Here is a 22,670-nt window from a genome sequence, read left to right as displayed (position 1 = left end):
TGTCGTTTTACAACGCATTTCAGTATCCGTCGGCGTTTTTTATTTCCAGTATAAAAATTTACATTTCGGTATCGACACGTTGCTCAGTCTCTCTGTGTCTGCGGTAGCAGTCAGCGGCACACACAACAATATAACAACCGCGAGGCAACCTCCGCACTGGAAGACGCGTGGTGAAGTTTTAACGTGGCAACACGCCTGAATTTCATTCGTAAACTCTCGTCTGCGTTGCGTATAAAAAATCTGTTCGGTGCGTGCGATAAATTGTTTGCGAACTGTACGGCAGGTTAACTTATCTCCGCCCCCCCCCCCCTGCTTCTGAGTCCCGACGCCTTGAACTCGACCGTGAAAAATTGGAGGGAAAATTAGTGACAGAAAGCAGAACGAAAATAAAAACGGATAAAGTGGTGACATAATCGCGGCGCGGACGGACACGTCGAGGTAACCCCGTCTCGGTAATAATTACATACGTACAACTGGGCTTTCGGTTGCCGAACAAAAATAAAGAATTTATTTATAACCTATAGCCACACCGCGCCTTCACCGGACTCGCGTGTGATATATAAACTGTATGTATATTCATACAGAAGTTTGTGCATGTAGTTGGAAGCGTTATGCCGTTTGTTTTGTCACGAGTTTGGTGTAGGTATGTATTTCATGTACGATATAATATAACATAAAATGTATCGGACTGTGAGCGTGATGATAATAATGTATACACGTGGATGAGAAAATATGTACGAAGTACGTACGAGACTGAAGTTAGTAACGTTACCGTATCGAACCGTTTTGAAACAAAAGAGGCGAAATTTGGCAGTCTTAGAATAACTCGTAAAATTTGAATTTACAAAATCTGAGTTTGTTTATGCTTGAAGATTAACAGTTTCTTAAATTTCAGGTAATCATGTAAAGTTGCAAAATAACAAGTTTTTCTGAAGATGCGTGATTACAATAACGTTAAAAAACTTCAGTCTTATAAATACGTTATTTAAATTAATTAAAAGAGTCGCGAAGGAATCGATCATCACTTGTTTATTTCTTCTTTAATTTTCCACCTTTCAAACAGGCGGACAACGCGAGAAGTTTCGAGGTCTTTCTTCGACAATCTCAGAGACGGGCCAAGAACGACGAGGAGGAGGTAAGGTGTTCCTGGACGGCCGGGCCCTGAGGAAACCTTGAAGAACGATCGAGAGAGAAAAAGAGTCGAGACGCGAGATTACGGACAGCGTCGAGGCGTTGAAACGGCGCTCACTCCTCTCGACAGAGTCAAAGGACTCGTCGTCCCATCAGAAGCCGCATTACATATAATACTGACAAGCAGGCAAGCGCCGTCTCTTGAGTCTTGCGGCATCGCTAGTGCTAGTGCTACCCGCGGCGTCAAACCGTTCGGGTGAAAGTCCGGTACCAGGTTTAATCGCACCGAGGCCGGAGTAAGAGGTACGTAAGTACATAGATAGACTTATTGTTGCACAGAGAGCCTAGAAACACAGGCCTAATTGCGACGGTGGTTCGTCGGTTCGCCCTTTTTACCTACCAAGGCTGCGTGGATTCACCGCTCGGCAAACTTCAATATCGAAGCGAGTAAATAAATGGGAATGAATGGAAGACCCCTGATCGTGATTCGACGATTCGAATATCGGGGTTGGTTCGTTATCACGCTGATTAAGTTCTTTCTTACATCTTTTGTCTTACGTTGTTTGTTTGTTTGTTTTTTTTTTTCGTTTTTTGCTTTAGATATGTTGTACGATGATGATGTGTATTTACTGCACATCTATCGTGATGTCACGATATTTGGAGAGAGAGAGGATCGCGTGGCGAATTACTAATTCTGCCGGATGTGTGTGAGAGATGTATGTATGAAATGCCTGCGATAAACCGATGCGGATAACGGACAGACTCCCGCCAAGAATCTAAACTCCCTAGGAATTCTGGGAACGCGGGCATCGAATGCCGCGGTATGGAAAAAAAAAATTTGAAGAAGAGAAACGTTGATTTTATTTTCATACGCGTAGGTAAAACTATCAAGCTACGACGTTTTATTCGTATCGATTTGACATATCGGGTAGTCTAAATTGTTGGTTGAAATTTTCATGTAAAAAACGTTACAAAATTGTTAGTCATATGTGGAGAGGCTACAGAAATCCTGAAATTTCGGCATTTGTTTTTCTGATGGATTTTTTTTCCGTTCCTATATACATAAGGAAAGTTCTTTTCAACTATTAACTGATTATTATGAATATAATTATATGTATATACATATTATTTATACGGTTCTCGCGAAAACTCGGGTCGCGAATAAAAATTTCATTTCAAATATTCGCGCATATCTCGGCACGTGTATTGCATTTATATATTAGGCATCGTAATGCCTATGCAGATTCCAAATATGAAAATAGATGAAGATTTTGAATCTTAATATAGTATCCGTCGTATGCTAAGTTTGCCAATTGGCAAACGGGAGCAACTATTATACCTGTAGAGATGACGCGGTATTAACTGGTTTATCTGAAAGAAACTTACTAATTTTTATTGTCAACATAATATATGTATAGTAAATGGATATTCAATTAATACAAAATCTTTTGTATTTCCATCCTAAACGATAATTTAATTCACGAATGTTCTCGAGGAGAAAGAGAAGAATTTTAGTTTTAACGAGGTGGAAATCGAAGACACGCGCGCCTTTTCATATTTAAATACCTAGTAATGAAACTGCTATCGCTTTTCTAACCACAGATTGTGTAAATCAAAGAAACCGGTAAAGACAACGAGAATTATACTGCAGCCAGATAAAGTTAATCGAAGCTTCTTATAAAAAGACAAATCCAGAGCCAATTAATATCCTATTCGATTTGATTTCCGACTTAGAATAATTAATAAACATACGTACAATATATATATAATACTTTATAAACGCATACCGTTCGATTCTTTGGACCGGCACAGATTCATTGGTGTCAATCGTTGCTGTACAGTGGAAAGAGAGAAAGATAGAAAGAGTGAGAGAGAGAAAGAGAGAGAGAGAGAGAGAGATACGTGATGATCGTGATGTAACTTATTTAGTCGACGGCGACGTCTCTTATAACAACAGACCGGTATTATAATAGTGACTATGCGTGTCATGCAATTCGATGTAATCCTCGATGCCAAATGGGTGTATACATATACGTATATTATTACACACACGCCTCCTCGTCCGTTACTACTCCAGTCGACATTACATATCCGAGAAATCTATTGCTGCATACCTACGATGCAGACACAAATTTATCAAATCATTTTTAATCGTACATCTGCAAATATTCAATCTTATAAATCGAGGTGTAAGCTGTTTTGTTTTGCCTTGTTTTTTTTTTTTTTTTTTCTCAATGGAGATATTCTTTCAATACAGGTTTTTTCCCCTGATTTGTGATTTCTGTTCGGTGTTTTTTTTTTTTTTTTTTTTTTTTTTTTTCTTTAATCCAACTTATGTATTCACAGAAACACACACAACGTTGATTTAAAACTCCGGACTGACGTGCTTGTCACGCACTTTCAAGTATATACACTCGATATCTCTCCCCATAATATATTCTTTAACGGAATATCAAATGTCGCCTCCACCTCGATCCATTACTTTGGCGGCTGTTGGTTGGACAACAAACAAAAGTTCGAACACACGTTATATGTATATCCGTTATTGTACGCTTCTCTCACGCGCGGAAAGATATTATATTATTATTGTACAAATATTATTATTAACAATATATACATAGTTAGAAGTTAACGTGTATTATAACAGTTGCGACGGCGCCTTACAATTATCGCTTGTTTTTTTTTTTTTTTTTTTTTTCGTGGACTTTTTAATTTCTTTTTCGTCTGAACAAATTTCCGATTAATTCATTTTGCGAATAATCATTTGATTCGCAAGAAAAGAATGTGCTAAAGTAGCGGGAACGATCTTTGTTAGACGAATTTCAATCCACTCATCGAAAATGCTTGTGCAAACGAGATAAGAACATGACTCGCAATTGCTGAAAATACTAGGAATTGAAGAATTTCTCTATAATCTCTTTTTTTATCCTCTTACGATGTACTCGTTACGATGGACGATACTAAAAAATTCCTATTCCTAATATTTCCATCGTATTCACGTAAACACCGTCTTTCGACGAATAATTCCAAGATTACTTAACCGTGTACAATATACGTATATAATAATACGCATATTATTACGTACAGAAGACTTAGTTTGAAGAGACACATTCTTTTCTCCCACTAAAAATGTATATATATAAATTTTTTTTCCTCCCTCTTTTCTCATTACAGTAAATAATTTTCTTCTCTTCTGTCATACATACATGACGCGATATGTATTATATGTATACAAATAGCTCCGCTGTTCTGCATATAGTATATACTCTCACGTTCTCACAACAATAACTATGTTATCTATATTGTAGGCACATACTGACATCAGGCTAAATTTGTCGAGCAAATTAGTTTGCATCGATCTAAAATTACAGGCGTTGACGTCTGTGTATATAAATTGATTTATATTGATTATAATCACTCTTGAGAAAATTTTATTACATACACATACGAGTATGTATGTATGTATCAGCAGCAAACCGGTTCGACACACTGCGACTGTTATACCGATCAAATATTATTTAATACCACGCGTCTTACGCGTCGTTTATAATCATGGTATTTCGGCGTGGCTCATGACGGATCGTAAAATTATCGCTTTCGCTTCATTTTCGTATTCTAATCGTGCATCGGCGATGTGATAGTATAACACACTCATATAAGGACACTCGCTTTTTTTTTTTTATACCGCTGTGAGGAAAATACTGCTTACCTTTTTACGCAAGTATTGATAATTATTATTGCAGAGTCGCAACACAAACGTGAGGTATTTTCGCGAAGTAGGCACACATGTAACACGTATCGTATGTGTAACGACACGCGGAGCTCCGGATTGGCAATGCAAAAGAAAGAAAGAAAAAAAAAAAAAAACAGAATACAGAGAGAGAGGAAAAAAATCAACCGTCGAGGAAAAGAGGAATAAAAAAACTTGCCTATGGTAATTCGCCTGTACGTGAAGTAAAAAAATATTTTGCAATTCGACCTCTATATGTACGAGTATTATATACATACCTATATATCTTTATTCCCGTTTCGCCTGTGTAGCAATCTTGTATGTGTAAGTATATATATATATAAATAATAGATGAAACGTTTAGCCGCGTGAAAGTTGAATTTGGCTCAATGAGAGGCAAACTACTTAGACAGGTTAACTCAGGACTTTTCAACTTGGAGCATGAATATTTTTTTCAACGGCCAGTCTAATATACTTGCATAAATATAATTTATACGTAACTATTAAATAATAGAATATCTGTTTGAATTGTAGACATTACATAATTCGTGAATTTGAAAATTGTGGTCAGGAGGGGGGGGGGGGGGATTCCTGCTGCAAGATTAGATACGAAGTTCATTGATCGTCACATACAAAATGCTGCGGAAAATATGAAAATGCTATAGTACTTATTATAATAATTACAATTCCATTTATTTATAACTTCACTTTCATACACTGTCGGGGTATAATTTTAATTGTCCCGGTATCTAGAATGTTTAAATACACTCTGTATAAAGTGATATATGAAACATGTAGTTTTATACTCGCGTTGCAGTCCAGCAGTCGATTACAATTACGTGGTTATATGTAGGTATACTCACGATTTACATCCATGCCCATATTGTAACCATAGCTTGTGGATGGATCACATATGTGTGCATAACGATCGTTACACCTCGTCATGGTATGCATGTAAGTTAATTACGTAAGTTGAGAAGAATATTATTATACACATGTCTATAACCGCAGTAGCGTTTATACTCAGGCACGACTGCACCGCAGTTCAAGTTCATTTTCGATCCTTATAATATAATATATATATATATATATATCTGTATGTCACATACCGTATAATACATTATAGTCTACGGATAAGGATTCTTTGAACGTGAACGCGGGGAAATGGGAACCGGATCAATTGCTGCGCGTAGGTATTTGATACACATACCTACATTTCTTCGATTAAAAATGACAATACTTAGCATAGGTGTTAGTTAATTGGTACAAACCATAATACACTACCACGACATAATCATTCGATGGGGAATTTTCCACTACTCGCGTTAGGGGGGCGTCCATTAATAACGTGACGTGTTATTTTTTATTTTTTTATTTTTTTCTAAGTTGGACCCCCCTTAGAAATTTTTACGTTTCGCGCCCCCCCCCCCCCCCCCCCCCTGTTTTGAGCTCACGTAAGTAATGGACGTCTCCTTATATATGCGTGGCGATCGATTAATTCTGCACCGTTTATCGGCTAATTATCACAGCGTGAATCGTGATTTGTACGATTATTCTGGATGACATAACGTTAGATAATGATATTTTTTTTTTATTGTAATAGACGTACGATCGTTGCCTGCAGAGTGACGTCAGGGAGTAAATATTGTTGTCATGTGGTTGCTGTAGTATCAAGTAGAAACCATAAATTGATACGTTATAGGATGCTGCGGACTTCTCGACTATAGTTCAATTAACCATCGCTGTATGAATTCGTAATGCAAATCGTATTTTACTATTCTTTCTTGCGATAATTTCTTGAAAGAAAAATTCTTTAAACCTGAGGATATAATGTGGCTAGATAGTTAAACAAAATCGGAAAATTGATGGGTTAATACTAAAGTAACTGATTGTGATTCGATTTGAGGGTACTTTTTGTATCTCATCAACAATTTGCCGAAATATTTTTACAGCCAATTTTACACAAGCAAAATCATAAGCCCCTGTAATCCCTTATCAAACTTTGAGGTTATTTCATATTTCTTGGAAAAAGTATGTCAAACATTGTGAAACAGGATTTTGAACAAACCCATAGTCGCACCCGTTAAGGAATTATTCTATCGCAAAATGAATCGACGGTTATAAAAATATGAAAATTGAAACATGGTTAGTCAAAATATATTTTTGTCATTCGATACATATTTTGCATCATTTGACATGTACTCCCTTAACCTTTTGTGTCACACATTATTTTGCTGGGTCAACTTTCATAACAAGATAGTATTTTGTGGTTTTTGGGGTCGCTGATTGGATTCGCCGTACTGGATTTTCAAATTCCGATTTCAGATTCGTAATCAGCGATCCCAAAAACCCCCGGACAGACGTTTTTCCTCCGGATTCGATCAAATTTGAAACTTTCGTCCTCCGTATTGTATCCGCCATCTTGAATTTTTAAAATCCGATTTCAGACCTGTAATCAACGCCCCCAAAAGTCACTGCATAGAGTAATTTCAATAGGATCAATTAACCCGTTCCGTTCCAAATATAGAACAACAGCCGGGAAGAGGTTAGATTTAAAATTTTCGTCCGCCATATTGGATCCGCCATCTTGAATTCCTGAAATATGACTTAAGATTCGTGACAAACAAGCCGAAAACCTCCGAATACTAACTTTTCACAAAAGTCGACTCATTCTCAGCACAAAAATGTGCGACTGAACGGGTTAAGCGAGCAGCAGCGACGCCAGCATGCGCCATGTTACTTTATGTCGTCCCATGCGGTCGCCGGTGCAGGCGGTAGTCTGGCATTCGAAAAGGAGGGTGTAGCTCTGCATGGTGGGGGTCGGCTTTGACCGGTCGCCGGGCGTTACAGCCGGTCAGTGTGCTAAGCAAGCACAGGTAGAGAACAGTAGAGAAGAGGAGGAGGCTGCTTCCTTTACTCGCCGGATCGCGATCGCCGAGTAGAGCAGAGCAGAGCAGAGCAGAGCGTCGCTTTACTTGCTTTACTCGCTTTACTCGCTTTGTCGCCGTCAACCCGTTTAGTTTACGAAGTTCGACTCGTATCCCCGGTAGCTCGTCGCGGCAACGTGTCGTCGACGTCACTTCACGTCGGCTATCCGACGGACCGATTCGGCCGCGTCGCGTCAACCTCGGTTTTTACCTAGTCGACTACTTATAACCTCCGAACAACCTCACCGCGTATTCGAAACGCCGCAAAACACCTAACCGCCGAGGGCATCGCCGTCCGTCTGTGAAGGTAAGGAAACTCGAAACAGTTCATCTCCCTTCGACTGTAACGATATACATACTCGCTACGCTGTCTTTTCTCGACACGCTTTTAATAACGACAATTTTAAACGCCGGAATTCAATTGTTTTGGAAACTTTAGTTGGTGTAGTTTTTCTCTCAAACCGACGAGAAGCTCTTCCTTTCATAGATATAACGTACTCAAGACGATCTGCGTCATGTAAAATCATTGTTTCGTCTTATTCTCAACTGTATCGTCGTCGACGAGACGTCCGATATATGCATTCTGATCCAAGATCATTGAGAAGACGGATTTAATTTGCGGGTGATCGACGAGGTATTAAACAAATCGAACACCTGAATTACCTACTTGGGTTACATCTCAACTATGGCTACAACAAATATTGTACTTTGATTTTCTTCGTTCACTTGCAGAGTGTAAAATGCACACAATGTTCTCCTGTCTCTCTCTCTGTGTGTGCGGTTCTGAAATTCCGAAAGTTGCGAGCGCGGTTCAGTTCAGTTCTGACCTGACTCAACACATTGAAAGTACAGTGCAGACAATACGTATTATATATACTTACATGTACAGGAAGCATTAGAAATGAGATGAGATATATGTATATCTATATCTATATGAGTATAGTGCCGATAAGCTTGGGTTTATAATCGTTGATCGTGCGTCGGACATGCATGTATATCGTAAAAAGAGCCATATTCAGCCATATTCATCCATCATCGTCCATTTTTTTCATGGACCGTCGTCGTTGCCTCGTCGCCATTTGAAGAAAGAGACGCTCACAATGCAAGAACACGAGAGATTCGAGTTAGTAACATCATGAAAAACTAATGATTATCTTCTTAATTTTACAACGATTTTTAATGAACTTAGATTTCAAAATATTAGTGTATTTTATTTTATTCTACGGTTAACCGAATTTCAAATATTTCCAAAATGGCGAAATAACGGTTTTTTCTCAGTTTGAATCGTTACCACATCATCGTTACCAACTTCAATATGATGCAAGAACATTAAACGAATAGCAGCACGCGTTGTTAATGTCGGCTCGGGTTTTCCAGTTTCTTTCTTTCTTTTCAGATCTTTCTTTCTCTTTCTACCGCGGTTGTAAATCCGCGTAACGTGACGACGCTTCCACGTGTTTAAACGGAAACGAGACCTACGACGACGACGACAACGACGGCCAAGTGTTTTCTGTTTGGCAGACGATCGATTGACACTCCCTACCTACCTGCACCCCGTGTTTAGAGGCCACCCTAGCAATGCCGGCTTATTGTTAGGGGCCAGCTGACGTCTCGTCGCCTGGAATAACGTCCGCGACCCTGGCCTCCGTTCCTGCTGCTTCCACTACACATAATACTACTACCGTTACTATACTACTACTACTAGTTGTTATTACGATAAAACTTTCTCGATTCATCGTCAGATGGGAGCGAACCGCGTGTTAATCAAATTCAATCCATTTCCCTTGCGTTATTCATGTTCAAAATGTATCAACGGCTTTCGCGAATTACGTAATGCATGCGACTTATTCTTAGTTCAACGATTCAACTTTCGATTATTATTCCTTTCGTGCCTGTGATTTTTTTTTTTTTCTTTTTTGTTTTTTTTTTTTGGGTTGTGCTCTTGTTTTTTGTTTTTGTTTTTTTCCTCCAAGCCTTCATTCGATGTTTTGATAAAAGAAAAAAAAAAAAAACTTCTGTTTCGTATTAGAACGATATCGGGGAATTGTTACAGTGATTTTTTGGTTTACGTGGAAGAATAATATATTATATTATATATTATTATAATATATTAAATTTTTTTGTCCAACTTTTTGGGAAAAATTTGACATTTTTTAAATTGCATTAGTCTTAAAATCTTTTGAAATATTATTATTCAATAGTTTTTATTATACGTCGAGTAAGCGTGATTCAATTTCTAATGAAAAGTTTGCAGTAGGATACGTATGTACGTCATAAGTGAAGCACAGGTATTTAGGTATTCAAAAGATTTTGAAATAAATTAAATATCATTTTTAACGATAGCTGGAATTCTTTTCTTTTTTAATATTTTAATTTTCATACACGGATAGAAAAGTTTTCTTAAAAATTGAACAATCATTTATCTGGAAAACTTGGAAAAGTCGGGCAATTTTATATACATATCTATATATACGTACATATGTATAGCCATGTTACTTGTAAAAAATTCAGAGGTACCGCTTTATTTATCGTATAATAATATCTCTCTCTTTTTATATGCCCGAATCGTGTGTGGTTTGCTCGTTAGTTTTGTAAAAAAAAAAAATGACAGGTCATCGTTTAAGTATATAAAAATCTAAAGTTACTTTGCGTGTACAGTTTTTATATACATAGTCTTTTCATTATCTTTATTTTACTTTTACAATTATAGAAGGAAATCGAAATATTTATTTCATACACGGCTTGTATCTTCATACATACATACATATTATCCATGCAGGAAATTCATTTTTAATTACGTATAATTGGTCTTTAAGCATTCTTTTTTCATAAAAAAAAATAAAATAAATAAATTAAAAAAAAAAAACCGAACCTTTTTTTTTTTTTTTGTTACATCTTTTTTTAGAAAGAATATCTTGGATAACAGTTTCCTCGTATTCCGACGTATCTTTTCTTTGACAAAAATTCTTACGTACGTGTAAACAAACGACGATAATGTTCATTACAGGTGTATAATGATTGTACACATATATACACCTAGGTAACATATATATATATATACAATCTTACAGTCAATCTGAAATGCTTGTATTTTGGGGGATTTTTTTTTTTTTTTTTCTTCTTTCAAAAGTAACGTTTTTCTCGCAACGTGAGAATAATTCTACAAAATAAATAGCGGTCATCGGTTTGTCAGATAATTTTATCCCTATTTCATAATACTTGACAATTATTTAATACGCAGTATGATAAATGGATAAAATCGTGAAAATACTAAAATCCAAGATTGTACACTATGGTGTAGAAATAATGCGAATTGCTTAATATGTTTGTGTATAATCAATTTCGCAAGCAGGTGACACGTGCAGCTTGTATTATATGCAAAAGTAACTACAAAGAAAAAGAAATCAAAACTTTATCGAGGTGGCTGCTATATATATAAGTATGTCCTGTTGTAGGTTTTCATACGTGTTGATATGCATGTAATATGTAAAATATCCACGTATACACACGTCTGTTATACATACACATATATATATATATATATATATATATATATATATATATACATATAAATATATGCATACACCTATTATCGTCGGGTAGAAAAAATAATATTTCAGTCTGCTGGAGTACAACCGACATAATATAGGTATATTGTACAAAATGTTATTTTCTTATTCGAAGTAATCTTTCTTTTTTTTTTTTTTTCTATTCTTTTTTTGTGTGTTCTCCGCTCTGTATACGTATAAGTATAATCGACGCATCGTCTCTTCGTTGCATCGTGTATTAAAAGTCATATTGTGAAGAACAATATGTTGCAGGGTACAATACGCATTGTATAATATATAATAGTATGTCTATTCATGTATAATAATAATAATTAGAATAATAATAATGATGATGATGACGATTATGATGATATACAATAGCCTTCACGCAAAACAAAAACGGATAAGTTTCATTTACAGTCGTGTTGTTTTCGTTTATTTATACAATATACGAATGTATGTATGCATATACGTGCAGGTATATATATATGTATCATTTAACGTGAATTGAGGGGGAAAAAATAAAAATATCTGTGACTCACAATATTAACGAATCAAATATGGGCAAGGAAACGATCGTCAGATTTTTTTCATCTTTTTTCACTAAGTCTTTGTCCATTTTCGTTTAGTTCAAAATAATCGTTACATAGCTATATGCATATTATTATATACGTATTAAAAAAGTAACGAAGTCAAGAAGAAGAATTACGTTTTGAATTTTCGTTTTTTTTTTTTTTTTTTGTTTTTACATTGAATCGCAATTTCGTTATATATTTATAATTAGTATTTCAGCTGTGACAAAGTGAAGAAAAGATGTCTCAGAGGTTTGGTTTATCGTGACTTGTTTGTTTTTTTTTTCTTTCAATTTCCGTGTGGAGTATGAATTTTATTCCTTCAAGACTTGTTCGAATTTTGAAATTTCGCGTGTTGCGTTAATCCGAATCGCGCGATTTTTTCGTTGCTGAGTTGGTAAACTTGTAGGAAAAACTGATGTATATTGTGTTAGCTGTATTGCATATTTAATCTTGTGTCAGGTGTGAAGAAGGTTGCATGTGTTTTGGTAGGATCAATGATTTTGAAAATGTATGAAAGAATTTTTGTCGAATTTTGCTATAAGAATGGATAAATTGCGGCAAAGTTTTAGAAATGTTAAATATTGCTTCGAAGTTGGTAAGGTTATCGTATAACGAAACATTGGGAACAAAATCAAATCACTTTATTCTTAATTTTATAACGATTTTTAAGGAACTAAGATTTCTAAAATTAAATCTGCAGCCATGTATAAATCAGATTATACATAAATGATGTTTTGAAAACTCGTAAAAGAGCGATACAAGGTATGCAGATCAGCGGCCGCATAAAGAGCCTTATTCCGCACGAGTGAAAAATCCATCGACCTTAAACACGTCTTATGTCTCCATTATACATACAATATACATAACATTATTATCTGTTATACATATATGTAATACAGGGTGTCGCATTTTAAATAATACAGCTGAATATATCTTGAGAAGCAATGGTCATAGAGAAAAATGTTTCGTACAAAAGTTGTTGGGTACCGAGTGGCACAGACTCTGGTGATATTGGTTATCCTGTGAGTGAAAGCGCAAAGGTGATATGAAGATCAACTTCGGTTTTATCAATGGAATCATATGGTTTTTATTTCTTTATCCGATCGAGCGTTCAATTTTACATGATAAAACACTAGGACAAGAATGTGCTTAGATGAATGCTTCCGAAGATGTTTCATTATTTTTACAAATCTTTTGAACGTTCATGTTTGAGCCCGTTTGTGTGTCGGTCGATGCACAATTAACCATCAGGAATTGATCAGAAGCTCCAACGAACCCATTACCTTCCTGGTTGATACACAATCGCTTCCTATTTTTTAAACTTTTAGAACTGTCTTTCTCCAAACGATTGAAAGTTTAAAAAATAGGAAGCGATTGTGTATCAACCAGGAAGGTAATGGGTTCGTTGGAGCTTCTGATCAATTCCTGATGGTTGATTGTGTATCGATCGACACACAAACGGGCTCAAACATGAACGTTCAAAAGATTTGTAAAAATAATGAAACATCTTCGGAAGCATTCATCTAAGCACATTCTTGTCCTAGTGTTTTATCATGTAAAATTGAACGCTCGATCGGATAAAGAAATAAAAACCATATGATTCCATTGATAAAACCGAAGTTGATCTTCATATCACCTTTGCGCTTTCACTCACAGGATAACCAATATCACCAGAGTCTGTGTCACTCGGTACCTAACGATTTTTATACGAAACATTTTTCTCTATAACCATTGCTTCTCAAGATATATTCAGCTGTATTATTTAAAATGGGACACCCTGTATATGCATGTATGTATGTATGTATGTATGTATGTATGTATGGAGAGTGAAACGATCAGTCAAAATTTAATTAACGAACATTACAGATGTTCACGAGTAAGTTTATACCTAACCACACACACACACACACACACACACACGTTAATCGATACCTACTGAACGAGTGATAATTGACAATTTTAACAAGAAGAAGATGAAACGTAACGGTTGTGGTTACGTATAACATGTAACACGTGGCTTCGTGTTACGTTATACCCTCCAGATATATTTGTAGTATCATATGTATATTATATTAAACAGACACCCGTGACGACTCGGCGTACGGTTATTCATAATTGAATTATAGGTAGGTTAGGTATTAACTATTAACTATATATCTACCTACGTAGTGTGGATAACCGCGTCCTTGAAATCCGCGAGAATAAACTGTTTGCAATTGTTGCAATTATAATATGAGATTGATTAAAGTATATTTTTTAATATTAATATAGCAATTTATTTAATAACGATCGTTGAAATTTGGTTGTATCAAGAAACGAAATCGTGATAATCGACAGGAGTTATATATATATATATATATATATATATATATGCTGAGATGAAAGAAAAAAATAAATAAATTTTCTCATTAATTATATGTTGCAATTTTAAAATTACTTTTAAGCAGTCGAGGTTGCAAAATATACGTATACGATGATGCAATGTTCTACTTTGTTACTAATTTTTTATTATTAAAATTACATACCTCAATATTTTACATAATATCGATATTATTTTTGGACGCTTTTGCAATCATTGTAATCATAAGAACGTCTGCAATCTAACAGTCATTTTTTTCTAATTGTAATCATTTGCAATCATATCGTAGTAATTGTGATTACTTTAATCACGAAATTTTCAAATTGAAATTCATTGAAATTTTAAAAATCGTTCGAGTGATAAAATAGATTTACACGTTAATCATTTTTGAAAAAACGGTTAAAAATTGACATATTTTAATCCTTTTTACTTAATTTCTCTCGAATATGAAAATAATAATAATAATAATAATTTGGACCAAAAAATGTTTCTAGTATCAACATGCACTTTACTTTGATACACATTATTTAACTTGTGAAAACAAAATCACTTACGATTACAGATGATTACATGCGATTCCTTTTTTTTTTGTAATCACTATAGCCCTGAAATTTTTCTGCAGTCAAATGTAGTCAAATTTTGATATTAAATAATGAGGAGAAATTTTTTACAATCACGAAAAATTTTCATGTACATTTTCGTGTCACTCCTTTTCGCGTGGCTGATGATCGGTTGCAGTTTGCTGTTGTAAAAATCAGTGATTAATATATATGAGTTTTGGGAAAATGAGACAATTGAAACGTCTAATTAATTAACCACGTGTTTCTATAACAGGTACATACGTATGTACATAATATGTAATTCAGCCAAGTTACAGCAGCAGCAGCTTCTTTGTGAAGATCGCGCTTCGCGTTTACCAGCGGCAACAACATCGGCAACAACCATCATCACTGTTAATTGATCAAATTAAACTTTGAGGCCGGCACGCGGTTCTGTTGGTGACGTTGAAAAAACGTCTCGTTGCAGTATAATAACCGACATCACAATCGTGTCCGATTAACAAGCCTTGTTTATTTCAACTTGAACAATCGTCTAATTAGCTTCTTCTCTCCTCCTCCTCCTCCTCCTCCTCCTCCTCCTCCTCCTCCTCCTCCTCCTCCTCCTCGAAATGCTTCTCGAGCATCGCTGATGTTGTTACACCCGCCAATTGAAAGGGCGGTTCAACATTACACACAGTAGTAGATTCATCTCACGATCAGATCGTATTCCACACCGTTGGAATTATATGTATGTACACATTGTATGTACAAACTATTGTCAAACGGTGATGATAATTTTCACTCCTAAGACATTGTAATTATTCTTTTATTAACTGACAAAGAAGAATCTTGTATCAGCTAATTTAGTTATCTATGAATTTTGCAATCCCGCGGTACAACATCTTATATATATATATATATATATATGTAGTTGATTAAATTCAATACACGGAAAAATCTGGGAAACAACCTGATGGAAATTCTGGGAAAATATTTCCAATGATTTTACACTCTGTTTTTCCTCTATTTCGAACGACTTGAACTGACTAATTGGAGGTCTCAAGATTATTTCAATTTTTTTTTTTTTTTTTTTTTTTTTTTTTTTTTTTTTTTTTTTTTTTCTCTTATTATCATGAATATTAAAAAATTTGACAGTTTCCTTTCTCCGTTACTTTCCTTTTTAGCCAACGTAATTGCAAAAAAAAAAAAAAAAAAAAAAAAAAAAGGACCCTCAAATCTCTGTTTATCTGACAATGTAATCATCTCCACTACATATAATATACATATATATGATCGTATAAAACACACACGCGAATAGTTTATGTACCGTTTAGTTCGAATATGCTCTGCTCCTGACGTTGTGGGTGTATTATTTTTATTACAGTTAGGTAGGCAGGCATGTACATGCATGTGTGTATGTACAAGGCATGACATGGACGATCGTAGGATCGGTACACAATACTGGTTGTGAGAGGAGAGAGAAAGGCTGCACGTGATGTGATTGGTTTCTTTGACCCTCCCTCTCCCTCTCCCTCTCTCTCTCCCTCTCTTCATCCCTGTACTCCTCCTTGTTTGTGGCACAAGGTTATGCAACCCGATTAGCCATCGGTGCAGCAGCATATCCATACATCAATATGAATCACAAGCCATAAGGTGTCGAGGCACTATACACGTCGGTACCTGGGTCCCGGTGTTACATATGTAACACATGCCTCGAGGTTTTTGACCTGGATTTATAAATCCAATGGTTGGCCCAAGCGTCGCGTTATGTATAGAAAGGTATACATATATATTAGGGTGGCGCAAAAAAACCGACCATTTTTTTTTTTTTTTTTTTTTTTTTTTTTGAGTCTCGTGTGACAAAATGTTAGTTTTTGATGTTTTAAGAGCCCACTCCAAAGGACAGCTCAAAAAAAAAAATTTTAAGAGGGCGCTACAAATTTTTGAGAATGTCAAAAATCGTCAAAAAATTAAATTAAAAAAATTACATTTTTAGTATTTTGTTTCATTTTTAATTCATTTCGTGGTGTATTGTTATCGATTCTTTCTTACTAAATTAAAGAAAAAAAATTGATGAAATTTTAATATGAATATTAAAAGGTCGCTCGAAAAGATCTAAAGAAATGCACCAAAAAATTGAAAAAAAATTATTAACGACCTCTCAAAATTCAAATTTTGAACTGAGACTGTCGGAAACTTATTTTTTTTTTTTTGTCTATAAAATTATACCGTAACAAGAAAAAATCAAAAAAAAAATCGATTTTTGACGATTTCTGACGTCTTAAAAAATGTGGAGCGACATCTTAAAAATGTTTTTCGAACTGTCCTTTGGAGTGGGCTCTTAAAACATCAAAAACTAACATTTTGTCACACGAGATTCTAAAAAAAAAAAAATTGTCGATTTTTTTGCGCCACCCTAACATATATATTTATTCTTGGTATATAATGCCATGGGTACGTACGTAGTCCACTTCACACTCTTCTCCACCTCTCTTACATCTCTTCTTTTCCATTCTCTTCACTCGTCGTTGGATGTACTCTGGTGGTCCTTATTAGTGATCTCATGCTGGGTTGGGTTCCTTCCTACTTCTAAGATCCTTGATTTATTATATATGTAATATATGTATATATGGAGTCTCCACGTAATGTCGCGGAATAATACTTTCTCTAACATCCGGAGAATTGTTGACCAGAGGATTAAGAGGCAGGTAGTCGGTGGCCAGGTAGGTAGATACGTTTAAACTGGATGGATGGATGGATGGATGGATGGATGGATGGATAGATGGATGGATCGTTCGGTGCGGGCCATGGAATTTTCCACCAAAACATTCAGGCCAGACAGTCACCGAGTCCAACGTTGGCATTCAACTTTGGCCTAGATAGAGCTATTACTTAACGCACGATTTAACAAATGGAGAAAACGAAAGATATGATTTTCTGTGGATTTTAGTGACGAAGTGGTGACGACTTTTTTGGTTATGATATTGGTGCTGTTTCAACTTCGTTAATTTTTCAATTTTCATGGTACCTTTGAGTCGGTGCAATAAAAGAGCTGGTATTCGATAGCGATTTTGATTTCCGATAAGGTGACGTTGCGACGATGTAACGATGCGATTTTATGGAAAATCGGGAGTTTTGCAGCTTATTTATAACGTTGATGGAAATTTAAGTCAGTACGTATATCAGCTAGCTCATATTTCAAAAACTTTAACACCTCAAAGTCATTCTAAAGCTGTAAAATGGTGATTTGTTGTTGGAGATGTTTCACTACACGTTATATCGTTACAAACTTTAATCTCGTGATTTTTTGTAATAAATTTTCAAACGACACGTGTGAGACATAAAAATTAATAACGTTGCGTAAAAATGTTCGCTTTATTTTCCGAAACGTCAGATTTACTTCTCGTTATACATTTTACGGATTTGATGCTGTCTATATTTTTATTTATATGCTATAAAATTATACTCAGAGAGAATTTGTTAAATTTGGGAAAGTGATAAAACGTCAGATTCCATCTTATATGATAATACTTGATGCATAAACTTCTTCTATTTCCGACCTGCCTTCGGTTACTTTGAGGTGCAGACTTGTTGCTTCTTCACCTTTTCGTCGGCTTGATATCGTCCACTTATAATTCACCTTCTCACTTCTCTCTCTCTCTCTCTCCTTCTCTCCGCTGCTGCGGGGCATATCGTGTCAGTCGAGGTTTGATCAAAGAGAATTCTTTGAAAGTGGGAAAATCCGATGATCCGATCGTTTCTATTTTATGTGTTTCTATATTACGTGTTTATACGATAAGCTTTTATAACCCTCTTCTCTTCTCTTCTCTGCCTCTACTTTTTATCACCTCCTCTTTGACGGAGAATATCTGCGTTGACAGAAAACCGGTTTAGGATCACGAACTCTATTTTCACTATGTATTTTACATAGTGACAAAAAAATCTTGCGGGAAGTATCGTACTTGCATTATTTTCGCAGTCTTTTTTACAGCAGAGAGAAAAAATAGAAAAAAGGAACCTGCACCGACCGCTTATCGACTGAGAATTAGCCTGCAGTTTGAACATTTTTATTCAATTATTCAGGTACACCGATCAATCGTACAGTAACATTTTTAATTTTTCAAGTAACGTCGAATACAACGTTTTGAGAATTTTTACCCCATCTGAGCTGTCGATAAAGTAGAAATAAAAAATAAAAGAAGGAATCTGCACCGACCGCTTATCGACTGAGAATTATCATGCAATTTGAACATTTTTCTTCAGTTATAGGTGTATCGATCGATCGAACGGTCACATTTTTAATTTTTCAAGTAACGTCGAATACAACGTTTTGAGAATCTCAGACCCATCTAAGCTACTCACGAGCAAGTGTTTTTTCGTCACACGGTACAATGCAGAGGCTGTTGGCTGCAGCTGCACCGGCATGTTGCACCGATGATCGTCGTTTCAACGGCCGGCACCTCGTTTCCCATATTCGTCCTCGCGGCGTTGCACTCTAACCTGAAAATGTACGCTTTTGTTGCATTTCTCGTCGCAGTTTCGTACCGCGAACTTTCTAGATATACCAAAACGTCCTCTCGATTTTCATAACATTTTTTCGAACCCATTGAAAGTAATTTCTTACAGCCCTTGATGATTTTAATTTTTTATTGTAACAGAAAAATATATAAATAATTATACTCTGGGTACGAAATGAAAAGCTTCTTTTTTTTTTTTTTTTTTCTTTTGTTTAACATATTACGACCATTCTTATCATACTTTTTTCTAACGATTGTGATAATTTGATATTGGAGCGACGATAAGTTGACGTCAAAGCCTTTTTAAGCTAAACAATAACTGAAAGAAGGAATTTAGTAAACCATAATCGATCGGATTTAATCGAACAAGTAAAACGAAAAACTAACGTGCAGTTAAACAATGTTTAAATTATACGATAATCAAATTATGCCGTAGCGGTATAATAATTGTATTTAAAAAATCACCCGTTTATCACCATCATTATTAAATACTCAATGGAAAATTAGCTGCAGACGACGCGACTGCGACTGCGTGCAATTGATGCAACGACGAATATTCCAATTGTTTTTAAAACGTACCGGATTGGTGGACAAAAGGTGGTGCACCTTGAACATTGCCAGACAATTATTACACTGGCGTGTGCACAGCGTTTTATTGCAAACTTATATATATATATATGTGTAATAATAATAATAATAATAATATAATGCACACTAAGGCAGTTCTGAACATGCATAGATCACTTTGTGCGGCAGGTGGAATAATATCTTACGCGTGATGATAATAATGATGAATTATTAAATGAGATATTCCGTTTATTAAGCGCAAGGTCGACGTCAGCTTTTCATCGAAATTCAATCTATAGAAACATTCGTAACCGGTGCTATTGAAAAATGTCTCTTTAATATTTTCTGGCAAATTTACTCCTTCGATAGTTATTCAACGTCAAAAGTTGTGTAAATTTTGCAATGGAAAATAGAAAAGTGCGATGAGTAATCTCTTAATGTTTATAATATTAAAAGTTGAAATTTTATCAAGCTTATTTTTATATCCAAATGAAACATTTGAACCATCTTTGAAGAAGAAAAAAAACAATTTTTTTGTTTTGTTTCAAACATCGTAATATCTATGCACAGACACACAAGTTAGATGTTATTGAACGAAAAAAAAGAAATTCCCAAAACTGAAAAGATCGTAATATGTGACAATATTCTAACGTAAGAATAATTAGCTTACGTCTTATCCCAAAAAAACGCAGCTATTATTTGGCTATTTTTAAGCTCGTGCAAAACAAGCTGCTTGCGAATTGTGGCAGCATCTCCTCGTTACCGATGTACAAAAATATACGCAGCTCTAATATACGTTGAAAAAACTCGACTGATTTTCCCCGGTTGTATAATGTAAAGTAGATATCAAGTATATATATTGTATAGTAGGTATAACAATTATTTATATTTACACAATTTTACGTACATGAAATAAAGTTATGTTTAATCATTATTGCAAAATTATTTTCTTCATACAGTGCAAAGATATATACGCTCGAATAGTTGCTGAAAATTATTTTTGAAAATTTCACAGATTTTTCACTGAAATTTTAGTCATTCATATATATGTAAAACAAAAGGGTTTAAACTGGCCACGAGCCAGTCCTTGAACTTCCGGTTCTCACACTGCGGCTTCCAAGTTTATATAGAAACAAAAAGAATGTCATATACAATTCGAATTTCGAAGCACAAAATTCAGATTCGTGGTTAACGATTTTAAAGCCCTTTGATACTATTTACGTGAAAATGTGTGGATTTTTTTTATTTTTAACCACTATAGTGGATCTAAAATTACAAATTTTGGAAGTCTTTGACCTTGGATTCGGTGTCGGTGACCCAAAATCGGATTATTTATTTATTTTTTTTTTTCGCTATCATAATTTTTAGTTGATTGTTTGAAATTTTGTTACTTGAATAATTAAAAAAGTAGCGAACCGATCAGAACCAAAATCTAATTAGTTCTAAGTTTAAAAAAGCTGCGTCAATTGAGACTAAAATCATCGAAATTCGGTAACTTGTTTCTCAAAAAATATCGTTTCATAAAAAAATTGATTCGAGGTGATTCCCTAAAAACTTCAAAACGTAGAAATCTTCTAGTGAAAACTAAACTTATGATTTTCATCGAGATCCTAATAACTTTCCTTCTTCTATGCAAACAGAGAAACACCGGAAGTTATAATTACAATTAAAAATTTCACACATTTCTACAATATATAATATATATATATATATATATATATAAAGCATAAAAATTTCATATCGAAATTAAATGTGCGTAGAATAATAATCGAAATTTGAAAAAATCAACCGCCCATTTTCCTCCCCTTGCATTGCCTCCGCCTCCAATGGCATTGAAACGTAACATAAATAATGTAACACCTATCGTCAGTCATATATATTCACGGATTGGTCATATTTTCATCATCATCATCATCATCATCATTTCGGGGATCGTTATCAGAGAATTGTTACCGCAGAGTCCGATCGTTGATATTGCCTAGAGCTGTCCGATTTCGAATATATATAGTATACAATTATCTATCCATACGCGTGCATGTCGTATCTAGCTAATGTGTACATATACGTAGACTGAGTGTTTACAAATTCTCTCTCTCTCTCTCTCTCTCTTATATACTTATATATATAGATATTATATATATACATATATTGATCAGACGCGTGTTTTAATCGCGCTTCGAGGCTTTTGACAATTTTAATCCGCGAGTCGAGAGCTTATTTGACAAAGACAACGTAATTCCTCTCCCTCCCTCCCCCTCCTCACCCCCCTCATTACCCTGAAATCCAACACTTTGGCGCCCGTGAAACATTTCTGCGTTCATGCAGAGTGTCACTATAAACGAGGTTCGTTATCAACGTCTGGATCAACCGATCATCCCGAGGAAGACTCAAACTCCTCGATCCGATCGGCCTTCGAGCCCCGGAATTGATACGTGTATAGATATTAAATACTTCTTGTATATAGGGTATTCCACGCCAACTGGGCCAGTGTTAAACCCCGACCATCTCAAAATCATTTCATGTTTTTTTTTTTTTCTAACTTTCTACTCGGTAAAAAACGTGACCTGAATTATGATAGAAAAAAAAAAACTAGAAAAAAAAAAAAAAATTCAAGTCGCGTTTTTTATGGAGTAGAATGTTGAAAAAAACGTGAAATGATGAATTTTCAACTCCATGTATCTTTTTTTTTGATCGATAGAAAAAAAAAACTCTTCGAGACGTTTTTGAATCGAACGTTTTGTTTTGGAATCATTTTTACCGCACGCTAAGGATTTTGT

At 35.2% G+C, this 22,670-nt stretch overlaps 1 protein-coding gene across 4 annotated transcripts in view; it reads left to right on the top strand.

Annotated features, from left to right (window-relative positions):
• Positions 1 to 338: 338 nt before the first annotated feature.
• Positions 339 to 22,670, top strand: part of LOC124404431 (anion exchange protein 2) — a 56,400-nt gene continuing 34,068 nt past the window's right edge. For 2 of the 4 annotated variants that reach the window (XM_046878545.1, XM_046878544.1), the window contains exons 1-2: positions 339 to 643; positions 1,064 to 1,434. The gene's annotated coding sequence lies outside the window, so the exon portion shown is untranslated. Of the gene's footprint in view, positions 644 to 1,063; positions 1,435 to 7,877; positions 8,096 to 22,670 lie in introns of those variants that run through there. The other 2 variants (XM_046878547.1, XM_046878546.1) reach the window with 2 other exon arrangements.

This window comes from Diprion similis, chromosome 3, assembly GCF_021155765.1.
Source record: "Diprion similis isolate iyDipSimi1 chromosome 3, iyDipSimi1.1, whole genome shotgun sequence".
NCBI classification, from domain to species: Eukaryota; Metazoa; Arthropoda; class Insecta; order Hymenoptera; family Diprionidae; genus Diprion; species Diprion similis.
Note: the sequence above shows the minus strand (reverse complement) of the source record. Positions and strands in the feature narration are given on the sequence as shown.